This window comes from Canis lupus, chromosome 6 (genome assembly GCF_048164855.1).
Source record: "Canis lupus baileyi chromosome 6, mCanLup2.hap1, whole genome shotgun sequence".
NCBI classification, from domain to species: Eukaryota; Metazoa; Chordata; class Mammalia; order Carnivora; family Canidae; genus Canis; species Canis lupus.
In genome coordinates, this window is record NC_132843.1 from 13,462,617 (window position 1) to 13,478,127 (window position 15,511).

The 15,511-nt window shown below is 35.4% G+C and overlaps 1 long non-coding RNA gene across 3 annotated transcripts in view; it reads left to right on the plus strand.

The window, feature by feature from the left end:
• LOC140635024 (uncharacterized) overlaps positions 1–15,511 on the plus strand; it is a 58,629-nt gene that overhangs the window by 9,525 nt on the left and 33,593 nt on the right. For 2 of the 3 annotated variants that reach the window (XR_012032373.1, XR_012032372.1), the window contains exons 2-3: positions 10,957–11,058; positions 14,496–14,623. This is a non-coding gene — a long non-coding RNA (uncharacterized lncRNA). The remainder of the gene's footprint in view (positions 1–10,956; positions 11,059–14,495; positions 14,624–15,511) is intronic. The other variant, XR_012032374.1, reaches the window with a different exon arrangement.

The window sequence follows — 15,511 nt, forward strand, 5'->3', positions numbered from 1 at the left end:
TTCTAATCCACGTGGCCATTCAGTTCTTGTTTCTTTGATCATTGTGGTCACAACAGCAGCCCACTGGAAGGAAGAAGGAGCACTAAGGAATGCTCATGTATATTATGTGGGCTATGTTAAAAATAGGACAGACACATAAATTCTGCTTACATGCCATTGACTAGAATGCAGTCATCTGACACAAAAGCGGCCAGAAAATGTGTTAAGTATCCAAGAAGAAAAATTTTAAAAGCTTTTTAGGTGGGCACTAGCAATTTTAGCCACAATCTGCTCCTGGACCACCATATAACTATGCAGATCCTACTGACCACACATAAAAAACATTCACTTCTCCCCAAGGGAAACACCCCAACATTATTCACTAATTTAATCTAACTGAAAGTCCATGATTTCTCTCCTTTATATCAGGTCCAATTCTGGTTCCTTAAGAATTAACCATCTACAGATTAAAAATACAAGTTATCTAATCACCAATCTCATGAAAAAACACACATCCAACATACAATAATGGATTACAGACATGATAACCACAATAACAATTTCCATTTTAAAAAGGATAGAAGAGAAGCACCCAGTAATTACAGCAATGATGGAATCCAGCTAGGCAAGCATTGTGAAGTCTTAGCAAAGTTGGAAGTTTCTCAATTATATCTCAGAACTGCTCTCTCTAAAGAGTTTGCTGTTTCCCATATCCTCTTACTCTACCCTCCAGAAGATTCTTCTTTGTCTCTTATCCATGACCATATCTGAAGTGAGGATTGGGAAATATGACCCCCTTGGAAACTGTATATTGGAAACAATGTGTGCTAGAGAGGTATATTAGTCCAAGATCCAGCCCATACCCTTTCTATGGGCTACAATGGCAACAATGTGACCCAGAGCAAAGGATTAATGAAAATGTTGATTGGGCCTATGTAGCAGACTTTGATGGAATAAGAAGCCCGAATCCCTGAACGACTATGGAAAAGAGGTCCTCTTTCATGAACTTGGAATATTTGACCTTGACGATTATGTTAATAAGCAATGAATTCTTTTGTATTTTGATTATACTTGTTAAAGTACTCTAGCCTTCACTAATTAATATGGCAATTCATAATAGGAATGAGACAATGCCGTAAATCTGACTTTAAATATATGATATTGGCTTAGAGGTTAGACAGTGAGTGGCAAAGAAAATGACATAAGCTAAAGAGCTAGAGACCCATGTTATGCGAGGGCAAGCCATTAAATATGATTCAATCCAATGAATAGAACTATGTCACATGGTCACTCCTAAACTAAGCAGAAAAGTATGATCTAGCTCTGTGCCCAGGAGTAGGAAGAGAAGATTTTGGTAGTCAGCAGTCTCTGGCAGATCCATCTTGTATCAGTTTTGTTTTGTTTTGTTTTAGGGTTTTTCTTGTTTTTTGTTTGTTTGTTTGTTTGTGTTGAGACTTGCTGTGCTCATTTACTCTGTAGATTTAATGCTTTTGTTCATGAAGAATGTTTTCAGAAGTCTTTGTACCAATCTAATACTTCCATTTTCTTCTTTAGGGCCTCCATTTAAACTTACATTTTATCTGCTTTGAGTATGTTTAATATCTACACCTACATTTAACCCAGGCCATTTACAAAGGGGATAAGCTATCAAGGAGTACTTGATGAAAAGAATTATTTCAGAAAATTCATTAAAATTTTCACAGGATTACCAAAACAAATGAATAAAGAAAAGTAAGCAGTTGTGGATAATATTACATATCTGGTAGACTCTTCTATTCATACTCCTTAATTCTAATCTGAATACTTATTATTATTACTTTATACTTAATTTTTCAAAACATGTGATACATATTTAGAAAAATTAGACTTCTAGGGCAACATTCCCTAAGTGACACACCATTCCTCTGACTTGTCCACTGTGCACACAAGAATCTTGGCTACAAAAGGTAATTAGAGCTGGAGTAATAGCACCCTATGAAGTCAACAAAAGAGGCATTGAGAAAAATTAAATGATTCCCATGAAAAAGGAACAAAATGGAAGTCTAATTACAAAATAAGCAAATGTGTATAAAAACTATAATGTTACAGTAGGATTGAGATATTAATTTTTTCATAACAATCTAGTTATTTTAAATAAACCAACCAAAGCTAAGAGAACAGTATCTAATCTGGTTCTCTGAATTTTCATTTTTGTTCACTGTCTACTTTCTCCTATTCCTTTTCTATGTATCTACCAAAATATTCTAAATTGAGACAGGACTTTCTTATGCCCGATTCTTTGTTATTATTATTCATTAAAATTATTCCATCTCTTAATTTATAATTTGATGTTAATCTTATATATCTAGGATTCATTTACTACACACTTAAGGAAATTGGTTTCACAAAAATGTTATTTTAAAACACATATTTCTTACTACTTATTTCCTTAAGAATCAACTCAACTTAGTCATTGGAGCACTCCAAGATTTCCCCCATTCTATTCCTTTGTTTTTTATTCTACACTGTCATGATGAAATATATTATATTTAATTTACAGTGGCAGAAATACTAATTTCTAGATTGGGTTGTGAGTTCACATTTAATCCTTCAATGAGCTGAAATATCATGGTTAGAATACAAGCTGTATCACAACAATAACATTTCCAGCAATTGAAGTAATTTGTGGATTTTACTATTCAACAATTCCACATATACATTTTACTATACTTTTACATACTCTCTTCTTTTGTCTTTCAAAATGATGACTTCATTTTTAACAATGTTGAGATTACATAGATACTAGAATCTTCTTTATTCTCTACATTGATATTTTACTGTTTTAATCACCTCCTTCCCACTCTATTGGTGAGAGAGGAATTCCCACCCTAGAGTTGGGCAAATGGCCCAACACACAGTACCCAACAGAGGACAAATGAGAGCAAGAGCAGGTATTAGTCACATACACTAGGAGAGAAGAACAATGGCCCAGGAGAGAACACTATACTGGGCCACGCAGCAATTGCACTGGGGGACAAAACAGTGAACAGCAGGGACTGTGGGAGGCAGGTGGGATGGCCCCCTCTTAATTCAAGGTTCCCACAGAAGAATGCAATTGGCTTGTTTGAATAATTCATAGAATGTGAAAGAAGTGAAACCCAACAGTCAGAAATAATCTAGAACTGCATTTGGTCATTTTAATACAGAGCATTGTTTGACTAGGAGATCTTATCTGCAGAAGCAAAGTGGGAAACGGAACTTTTAGTAAGACCTCTGAAAGCCCTTCTCATTTTACCAATCTCAGGCCTTCTACCATATTTACCTGCATAAATATACAGTAGTAACCAAAGAACACAAACTCTACCAATTTTTCAGGCATAATTTTACTCATTGTGACTTATAAAATTTCTTAGATGTCATCTATCTTGAGGGAAAACAACTTCCTCTTATCAAAATGTACGTACCAGTGATAGGGGAATTATTTGTTCCTTACAATTCTGGCAATGACTCAGTGCCTTAACAGTCCCTTCGTACCCAGAAAAGCAAGCTACTACTTTGTTATCTCAGTATGTCATCCCAGTCTTGATGTTAAAGATGGTTTGTATTCCCTGAATAGTATCTGTGTACTACACTCATGTAGGCATACACATGCCTTCAATGCAGCTCTGGGGATGTTCTCAATGGTGCATCTTCAGTTACCATTTCTTTCCTGTGGCAAGATTCAGAAATGCTTAAACCTCATGCTTCTCAAAAAGTGTTTTCTGAAACTGTTTCCTGTCTGATACAAAAACAATAAGCACCAACACCTCCTCAGGGGTGACTGTGTTAGGAAGATATTTGGAGTCCCACCAGGGTAATCTATCCGTAACTACTAAATAAGTGCTTTGAATATGACTGAGAGATTTGGTTTCCTTATCCAGGTTAAACATATCCCAACAATATTGCTTATATTATTCTTTTTTCGTAATACAAAGGTAAATGTCAGTCCCTTCCAAGTAATCACAAATTCTTAATTTTAAAAAGTCTGAATTGATGTGGCTTTATTTTACTTTGGAATAAAAGAATATTCTATGTCAAGGGCCTGCTTAATAAGTGTCCTAGAGCCTAAGGGAATCTGACAAAGAATAAAAATCATTCCCAACTATTTTTAATAATAGAAAAAAGCTATATTTCTTTACTCAAAGTGTAGTTTTATTTGAAGGAACACTGGGGACTCAAGATTTTAGAAGATTATGGGCATATGAACATCATCCATTCTCAGCTTAAAGACCAAATTGCCAAAATAATTCAACCCTAGAATGCTATCAAAAGCCAGTTTGAATCTTCAGTAAATGAGTTAGCCACCTATTAGGGAGTCCTGGTGAAGGAAATGAACACAACAGGGAATAAAATCAGAAGATCTCTAGCTAAACATATCGAATATCAGCTTTCAGAGTCAGAGCTGCAAAGATGATCCATAGCAAGGTGAACCTGCTCTATAAGCAAAAGCTCGTAAAGGTTTTCTGACCTCTCAGTTTTGTGTAACACTGAAATGCATAAATGTAGTCTCAGACTCCTTAAGAAATGCATTTCTGTGCACTTATGCTTCATCTGGGCTTCTCTATTTTATTCTCTCCTGAAACTGCATTTGTTAAAGTATTACAGTTCATTTAATGCTGTATATGTAACTTTTGATTTATGCTATTACCCTTCTTTCTTGGCACATGGCACTGGTACTTCTCATTTCTACCACAAAATAAATCATCCAGATTTCGAAGAAAAGTCTATTCACAGTTGTTTATTTTTAAAGTCTCTGATGCATTGGTACTGGAAAGTGATACAAAATATCTAAATAAAATCAAGTTGTGTCTGGATGAAAAACCATCCAACAGCAAACTCACTAGCCTACAATCATATGATTTCTATATTGAGGCAAAATTTGCATAATTTGGTTTCAGGTAGCCCCCTTGGTCCTTCCTTACTTTCCTTCTTTATAGCATTTCTCTTTTATATGTTCCTGGACTCCGCTGCCATCACTTTCCATTAAATGAGATGATTTTTATACAAGTACCTAGCATGTGGCCAGATTATAGCACTCAACACCATTCCTCTTTGCTTGACTAACTACAAGATGAAATCTAGTAAATTACTTTACACCAAGGTATCAATGGCCTTCCAGTTCTCCCTTTGTAGTGGATACATTTTGCTATAAATCTGGGGTGCACCACTTCTCTCTCCTATACCAACTAAATGTTTTTCTTCAAAGAATTTTCCTTTCTCCTTTCCATGTTTCGGGGGGGGGGGGGGGGCGGGTACCAATCCCAGCACATCTTTCTTTCTAGGTGCCAGAGTGGGCCAGTGGTCTGTTCTAGGCTGACTGGGTTCCTCTGACACATATCTGAATCTAAAGCAGAGAGCCAAAGGACAGATAATCAATAGGTGCCAAGTACTCAATGGTACTCAACTCTCTAGGGAGAAATCCCACAAGTTCCCACTATTAACAACCTAAGCCTTCCTAGCTCTTTACCCTTTCTGAGAAAGGACTATTCACCTCTGTCTTTAAATCAGTCACCTCTGACCAGTCACCTCATAATATCACATACTTTGCTTAAATCACTCAAATTCAGTTTCTGTGCATATAACCTAGGACACTTAACACACACCACCACTGCTGACACCACCACCACCCCAGAGTGGGGGTAGAGAAGAGCTTGCATTTTTTTAAGAGAAATCTAAAAGGCAAGATAATCATTCATTCAAATAAATAAGATTCTGATAGTGAAACATCAAGGGTCAGAAAAATAAAAATAAACAAAAAAAATGGGCTGAAGGGGGATCCCTAAGGGGCTCAGCGGTTTAGCACCTGCCTTCCGCCCAGGGTGTGATCCTAGAGTCACGGGATAGAGTCCCAGGATCAAGGCCTACATCAGGCTCCCTGCATGGAGCCTGCTTCCTCTGCCTGTGTCTCTGCCTCTCTCTCTGTGTGTGTCTCTGATGAATAAATAGATAAAATCTTGAAAAAAAAAAAATTAGGCTGAGGGCGAAAGTTTCTCATCCTTATATTCCTTGATTGATACTGTGTATCTAACTTATAGCCTTCTTAAACTCTTCAGAACCTAGAAATATTTAAAACACATCTAACTATTTTAATTCATCTGAGTTAATTTTTAAAGAAATGAGGAGATGAAAGGCTTCAGGATCTCCTTAGACATTAGAAAAAAATATTATATTTTTGATACACAAAATATGGCCTTAAATTATTTTTGTGTATGTATATAAATTTATATTTATTTATGTATATGTATTTATGTGTATTTGTGTGTGAATATATATGTATATATGAATTGCATTAAAATTTTGAAAGATTTTATGATGTATGAAATTCATCAGGCTTCGAAACTCTGCCACTGTGGTGCTCAGGATAAGTAGCATTAGAGTCCAGGTTCCTTCTACTGAGGAACTCTGCATTCCTCCTAAGACCTACAAGTCATCTGCTGGATTGTCTCCATCTAGCTGGCTAATGAAGCAAAGAAAGAGAAGGTGGAGAATCATCACCATGATGAGGGAGACAGTCTGGAAGGGGCACATTATTTCCCCATACATCCTGTTTTCAAGAATCAGTTACATGACCCCACTTACATGCAGTGGGGTCAGGAAGATAGCTTAAATGTATTCATGAGGCATAGAAAAGGTTATGAGTACATGGCTAGTTATCTCTCACTTTACCTATTTCTGTAGAATCTTCCAGTGTGATATCAGCACTGTGTTTGTAAAAACTATGGTTTATGTTTAAACAATACTTCGGTTTTTTACTTTAACATTTTTCATAAACAGGTAAAACATAAAATTTTCATAGCAGAGAACAATTAAAGAATTGTTTAAAACTTGGTTTTACTCATTCTTCTAAAATTAAACAAAACATTCTGTGTGTGTCCATTTCTATCTGTCTCAATAAATAGTTGATGAAAGATAGGAGTGCCTTGCTGGCTCAATCAGTTAAGCATTTGACTCCTGATTTCAGCTCAGGTCATGATCTCAGGGTCATGAGATGGAGCCACGAATCAGGCATTGGGGGTGGAACCCACTTAAGAGTTTCTCTCTCTCTCTCTCTCTTTCTCTCTCTCTCTCTCTCTCCACACCCCTGCTTCTCCCTCTCTCTTGCTCACACTCTAAAAAAAAGAGAGAGAGAGACAGATGGATGATATATAGACTATTTCTTTGTCTTTGATTAAGACTAAATAAGATAGGGGTGCCTGGGTGGCTCAATCAGCTAAATGCCCAACTCTTGAATTTAGCTCAGGTTGCGAGATCGAGCCCTGCAATAGACTCTGCACTCAATGGGGAGTCTGCTCAAGTTTCTCTCTCTCTCTCTCTCTCTCTCTCTCTGCCCCTCCCCCATTCCCATGCTGTCACTCTCTCTCAAATAAATAGATCTTTTTCAAAAAAGTAAATAAAACTGGTTTGAAAGGTTAAATGAGCAGATATTTAAGTCCCTCCCTTATATTCAATACTTAGAGGAATTACAGATAAAAATAGAAAAATCGGTTTGACAACAGTGACATTAAAAACTACAAAAATAAAATAAAATGAAGTATTCAAATTGCTGGGAGAAAACTGTCAACCAAAACATCACATTCAGTAAAACAATAACCAATAATGAGGGATAAATAAAGACACTCTTACATAAAATTGAAAGAGACTAGTCCAAACATATTATTAATTGCAATATTTATAAATAGAATAAACTTTATTAAAAACAGTGAACATTTTTTAATCCAGCCATATGCTTTTTTGCAAAAAAATATATCTAAAACAGTTTAAGATTTAAGATGAAAGGATGGGAAAAGATGTAGTAGCAAATATTAATCAAAAGATAGCTACTATATGAATATCAAATTTTTATATACTAATAAGAGGGTCATAACAGCCTATAATGCACAAAAAACAAATTAGAAATGTAGCAATATTTCCTAAAAATATACTTACTAAAAAAATTTAAACATTTTACTTCTAGAAAAATTCTTACAAATATGTAAGAAGCGTTCAATATGGGGATATTCATTACAACAATGGGGGAAACGGTAAAAACCAAAACTAAAGGCAATAACAGGCATGCCCATCAAAAGGGAAGTGAGTTAATAAGTTGTAATGTTGTCATACCATACATACTTCAAAGTAGTTAAAGTAAACAAATCATACCTGTATCAATATGGATAAAAGTCTTAAGAGAAAATTGAAAAAAAATTATTTTAAAAATTTGATAGGTTGTACAAATGTTCATAAATTATTTTCCCTTTATTCTATACATTTGCTGAGTAACTTTGAGACACTCTTTAGACTCTAGACTCATCTTTGTTAATTTCTTTGTTCAATTTGCCAGTTGAAAGTATGACCCAAGAGGAGACTTATAAACCACTTCAACCTTAGTGCTGACCCACTTGTGGATTTTTTTTAATATATTTAAAATTTTAATTCCAGTATAGTTAACATACAATGTTATGTTAGTTTCAGGTATATAATATAGTGATTCAACAATTCCATCCACTTGTGGATTTTATTTTATTTTTTTTAAGATTTTATTTATTTATTCATGAGACACAGAGTCAGAAACACAGAGGAAGAAGTAGGCTCTATGCAGGGAGCCTGATGTAGGACTTGATCCGGGGACTCCAGGACCAGGCCCTGGGCCAAAGGCAGGCGCCAAACCGCTGAACCACGCAGGCGTCCCCACTTGTGGATTTTAGAACTCTTTTACCACCATGGGAATAAGCCTTGCTGCTGCAGGCTAAGAAACAATGTGAAACAAAGGCAAGCATTACCCACGAGTCCTTCTGGTCCAACCAATGCACAGCCAACTTGGGAGCAGAACATAGATGTGGGAGTAGACCAAGAAATGCTCAGTTAAGCCCAGCCCAAATTACGGACTCACAGACCATAAGGTAAACAAATGGCTATTGATTTAAACCACTACATTTGGGGATGATTTGTTATACAGAGAAAAGTAAGTGATATGCCCATGTAGAAATGAAACTTTGGCAGCCAACTTTGTGGCTCAGCAGTTTAGCGCCGCCTTCAACCCAGGGCCTGATGCTGGAGAACCAAGATAGAGTCCCACGTCGGGCTTCCTGCATGGAGCCTGCTTCTCCCTCTGCCTGTGTCTCTGCCTCTCTCTCTGTCTCTCATGAATAAATAAGTAAAATCTATTAAAAAAATGAAACTATATCATTTTCATAAGTTCACAAAACAAGGCTTGTGTAACTTGCTTAGCAGAATTATTAAACACAGATCGAGATATGCACATGGAAGTTCATGATAGTGATCAGTTTTGGAATGAAGGATGGGAATACAAGTAGGAAAGGATGAAGAAGCAATTTTTAAATTACCTATAGAATCATTTTTCTTAAAAAATAAAAGAACTGTCCAGAAGAAAACATAAGAGAAAATCTTTATGACTCTAGGGCAAAAGTGTTATGACACAAAATTCACAAACCATAAAAGAACAAAATATTGTTCAATTGGACCTCATCAAATTTTTAAAAGCTCTTTGCAAAACATTACTAAGAAAATATAAACATAAAGGAAACTGGAAAACGTATTTGCAATGCATATATCTGACAGAAGACTTGTATCCAGAATATAGTTTTTCAGAAATAAGAAAATAAATAGGTCATTTTTCTAATGGGAAAAATAAATAGGCCATTTTCCAATGGGAAACAAATACATGATGAGATGCTCAAAATTGTTAGCCATCAAGGAGGTGCAAATTAAAGCCACAATGAAATTTCACCAACCATCAGAATGGCTGAAATTAAAAAGACTGAAAATAACAAGTACTAAGTGAGGATATGGAGCAACTAGAACTCTAGTCGGAATATAAACTGGTACACTTTGGAGGAAAATATGTCAGCTCTTTTAAACTGGACTAACATCATACATCCCAGAAACCCTTCTTCTAGTATTCAGTGCATTTTTTAACTTATGTCCACATGAAGAATTGTACTTGAATGTTCCTAGTTGCTTTATTTATAATAGTCTAAACTTGGAACAATCCAAACAGTCATCAACAGGAGAAAGGATAAACAAAGTATACATCCATATAACTTTACACTACCTGCCAATAAAAAATAATTTCCTGATAAATGCAACATGGATGAATCTTGAAAACATTACGCTGAGCAAAATAAGTCAGATACAAATAAGCACATACTATGATTCCACCTAGATACTATAGAATACAAACCTAATCTCATTATAGGAAACAGATTAGAGGTTGCCTGGGGGGGTCTAGGGTGGGAGATTGGACCAAGATAGGGTACAGGATAGCACCTGGATGGCACAGTCAGTCTTGGTTTTGGCTCAGGTCATGATCTCAGTGTCATGAGATCAAGCCTGCATCAGGGGGCTCTATGCTTGGGATTCTTCCCCTCTTCTTCTGCCTGTATCCACTGGTCTCTCAAATAAAATAATTAATTAAAGTCCAAAAAAAAAGCGCACCAGAAACTTTTGGGGAGCAATGGACATACATTTTTTATTGTGTTGGTGGTTACACAGGTGATATATTTACCAAAATTCATCAAACCATATGACCAAAGTGGGTGCATTTTATTGCATATAAATCACATCTCAATAATGTTGATTTCTTTAAAATATTTTAAAATATATGAAAAATATTGATAGTTTTAAATTCTGAATATTGAATGCTGTGTTATCCAGGGTGCTAACAAGATAGGGCAATCTCACCTAAAATTTGAAGAAAATTTCATGAAGGGAATTTTAAAAGAGATATGTGCAGGGGCGCCTTGGTGGCTCAGTGTTTGAGCATCTGCCTTCAGCTCAGGTCATGATCCTGGGGTCCTGGGATCAAGTCCTGCATCAAGCTCCTCATGGGCTTCTTCCTCTGCCTATGTCTCTGCTTCTCTCTCTGTGTCTCTCATGAATAAATAAATAAATATTTTTTTAAAAAAAAGAGGTATGGACAGAGTTAAGTATGTTGGGGCATTCAGGGATTTGTACCTACAGGCCAAAGCAACGAGAAGAGTATAAACTGTCCGGGTCCAGATGAACACCCGATGAACAACCCCTCTCATCCTCTCAGATACAGAAACAAAGACAATGAAGTAGGTAAGAGAGAACACAGACATTTGGATTTCTTAATGTTACTGGAGAAAATGTACTAGGAAACAATGACCAGAAATAAGGTTAAATAGGTTTTGAGTTTTTTTAAGCTGAGGGCATGGGTGTAGACATGTAGGGCTTCATAAGCCAAAATAAGGACCTTAGTCTTTATCCTGAATCCATTCAAAAGTTTCATGTTAAGGAATGCATAAAAATAATTTCATTTTTAAATGATTACTCTAATTTTTTTCTTAGATTCTAAAAGTGTAATCACTATTAGGCATGGATTTTTTTCACTAAATTTGATTTAGAAATAGCATATACTGCAGCATCGCTGATATAGCAAGTTAGAACTATTATATATACAGTTCTGATGAAATATTTTCTAATTATTTTGTTTTTACCATTTTCTCTAGTTTTTAATTTGGTTCAGGGTGATTACTTTGAAGTAGAGTAGTTTAATTTGGTTAAAATTATTAATTATTTATTTTTGTGATTTAATCTGCTCCCTATTTGGAGGTATTGTTTTCAGCAATATTTTCTTCTTTATTGACTTTTTAAAATTACATCCTTTAATTCATCTAAAATTAATTTTACTATGTTATAAAATAGATGCTTAAAATGATAGTGAGTGCAGCAGCCAAGAAGCATTTAGCAGTGCCTTGCATATAATAGGCCACAGTGATGATTTGTAGAATGAGCCTTTGATTGTCAGGACTAATGATGATAACATTTTGCCCATGCATTTTAATGTTATAGACATCACTTTTATCATTAATTACACTCGAATATTCATACTACAGTGTTATAATAACAAGATGCAGTTCTTTTTTCATTAATTTTTAAAATTCAGTTATCTATTAATCATGATCAACCTTCTACAGTTAACTTAAAAATAATGAGTTGACTGTTTAAAAATTTTAATGGATTCATAAGTCATCTATGAATTTTTAGATGCAATGAGTGTGTGGTGTTGACCTAAATACCAAAAAGCAAGCACAGAATATATCCTAATTGACCTGAAAACAAACACTTTTCCAACTTATGTACCAATGCCAATGCTCCAATCCTATGGCTGTTTTTGGTTTTGTTTTTCCCTCATGATAAATGCACTCTTTAATCCCCATCACCTATTTAATCCATCCACCCATCCTCTCCCCTCTGGTAACCATCAGTTTGTTCTCTGCAGTTAAGAGCCTAATTCTTAGTTTCTCTCTCTCTATCTCTCTCTCTTACTTTGCTTGTTTTGCTTCTTAAATTCCTCATATGAGTGAAATTATATGGTGTTTGTCTTTCTCTGACTTATTTTGCTTAGCATCTTACTCTCTAGTTAAATCAATGTTGTTGCAAATGGCAAGATTTCATTATTTTTATGGCTGAGTAATATTCCATTGGATGGATAGATAGATAGATAGATAGATAGATAGATAGATAGATGATAGATAGATAGATAGATAGATAGATAGATAGATAGATAGATAACCTTTACCCTTTCATCCATCAAAGGACATTTGGGCTGCTTCTGTGTTTTGGCTATTGTAAGTAAGTAATACTGCTATAAACATAGTGGTTCATGTATCCTTTTAATTAGTGTTTTTGTATTCTTTGGATAAATACCTAGCAGTGCAATTGCTACATCATAGGGTAGTTCTGTTTTTGACTTTTTGAAGAACCTCCATACTGTTTGCCACAGTGGCTGTACCAGTTAGCATTCCTACAAGAGTGTGCAAGAGTTCCTGTTTCTCCACATCCTCACCAACACTTGTTGTTCCTTGTGTTCCATTCTGACAGATGTGAGGTGATACTTCATTACAGCTTTTTGATTTGCATTTCCCTGATAATGAGTGATGTTGAGCATCTTCTTATGTGTCTACTGGCCATCTGGATGTCTTCTTTGGAGAAATATCTGTTCCTGTCTTCTGTCCATTTTTAATTGGATTATTTATTTTTGGGGTGTTGAGTTTTGTAAGTTCTTTACTTATTCTGAATACTAACCCTTTATGACTATGTCATTTGCAAATATCTTCTCCCATTCTGAGGCTGCCTTTCAGTTTTGTTGATTGTTTCCTTTGTCTTGCAGAAGCTTTTTATTTTGATGTAGTCCCAATAGTTTAATTTTGCTTTTATTTTACTTTATTTTATTTTATCTTATTTTAAAGCCCAGAATCTGTGTCATCTTTTTCTCAAGAACACCATTCTTACAGCATCACAAATACTAAAATAACAATGGAGACATTTATAGTAAGGTGACAAAGGGAAGCTGTGTCTCCAGGACAACTCCAGTACTTATTCTTCATTACTCGAAGCAACACACAAAAATATGAACCAGAAAAGTGCCTAAAACCCAACTTAGACTGAATAAGAGAATAAACATACTTGCATCATTATTAAGTATATCCTATTATCTCATCCAATCTGCTGTATGTCTTTACCATAAAATGTTTTTAATTTCTGTCCAGAAGATAGGGAGCCCTTCAGTTACACCCAAAAGAGCGAAGCCATCCAGAAAGGAGACAGATCAAAAGCATCTGAGAGTAGTTGGGTCTACACAAAGGAAGCCACAATCATTGGGCAAGTGAGATCCAAAAAAGCAAATCTCTTCGCCTCTTAGCCTTTAATAGCTTATTTTTTAAATAGACACTTAGATTTAGATTATCTCTAGGAATTCTGAAGTTCCGTGCTTGGGAACCATGATGTTGGAAAAAAAGATAACAAAGATACTGGACAATGAAAACAAACCAGCTAATGACTGAGTGCAAAATGGAGCAGAGGTACAATGTTTGGAGAATGTGTCTCCAGAGGCCCAGGCATGATAGTGCATACAGACATACAGACATAGTGCATACAGACATACAGACATAGCTCAAGCATCTGGTGTGTAAGTTGGCAGCAGGAAAAAGTGAAAACATGGAGGGTGATTCTCAACAGCACCTGAATGTCTCTCGTAAGGATGTGCAAAATATTTCTGTAAGTAAATGGGAAGCCCTTCAATCAAACTGGGTTTGATCAAAGCCAAACTTTGATCTGACTCAACATCATCCTGAAACACAACTCTTTCTGATCACACCTGCTGTCATCAGAGGCAGCTATCCCCGCAAGAGTTGCATGCCCCCTTCCTCCCTATAGACTGCTTCAGGATATTGGTAAAGCCATTTCCCAAAACCATGTAAAAATTTAAACAATCTTTTTCATTTTTGAACGATAACATATTAATGTGTATAATATTTAAACAATATCAAAGGATATACAATGAAAAGTAAGACTTCCTCCTATGCCTAAGTATATCAATTTCCTGTGCATCCTACCACAGGACTTATATCATAGACACACACACACACACACACACACACACACATTAGAAGTATATACTTTTCTTACAAAATGGTATATACGTACAAATGAAGAAACTGAAAAGCTTCCTCATTTTGCTTTTGTCTGCCTAGGATTCCAATACATAGCTTTTCCATAGTATATATAACCAGCTCCTACTGATGAACCTCTGTTTCCAAACTACTGCTATCATGACAAGGCTGCAGTGAATATCTATGCACATTCGTCATTTTGTACATTTGTAAGTAAATCTTCAGGATAAAACCCTCACTATGAGATTCCAGGGTTAAAGCAATCATGTATGTATAATTTTTAGTATATATAATTTAGAGGACAACAATGGCTGAGTATACCTACTTGCATATCTTTAGCCAGACTTGTTTGTTTCAATTTCTACTCCTGCCACTACTTCTCTTTTTTTTTAAGATTTTATTTATTTATTCATGAGAGACACACGGAGAGAGGCCAAGACACAGGTAGAGGGAGAAGCAGGCTCCATGTGGGAAGACCAATGTGGGACTCGATCCCAGGACCCCAGGATCACACCCCGAGCCAAAGGCAGACACTCAACCACTGAGCCACCCAGGTCGTCCCTGCCACTTACTTACTTAGTGATTAGGCAAATTGCTCCTTTCTAGACTTCAATTTCACCATCTAAAAAAGAAATGATAATCATACTTGCTTTTCAGGATTATTTTAAGAACTAGTTAATGAATATATATAACACTCTTAGAATAGTGCCTGCCACAACATAAGCACTCAAAAATGCTAAGTATTTTTAGTTCAATTATTAGCCCATAGCACACACAAATGCAAGTTTGCATTATCAAATTTTTTCACCTTTGACAATCTAATAGCATTATCCCCTAACATACCATGGTTTTAATTTATATTAGGCTCCTATTTCAGAAGTAGTTAAGTATGTTTTCATACTTGTAATTTCACTTGTTATTTCTTTCTGTGGACTATTTATGATTTTACTCCTATTTTTGTTGGATTATTTATTGCTTCCTTATTGATGAATATAAAGTCTTTATAATTAAGATAATTAGCTTTTTGCCAATGATAGGCATTACAAATTTTTTTCTAAATTTCTTGTTATTTTTATTTTCTTAATAGTTATTTTTGC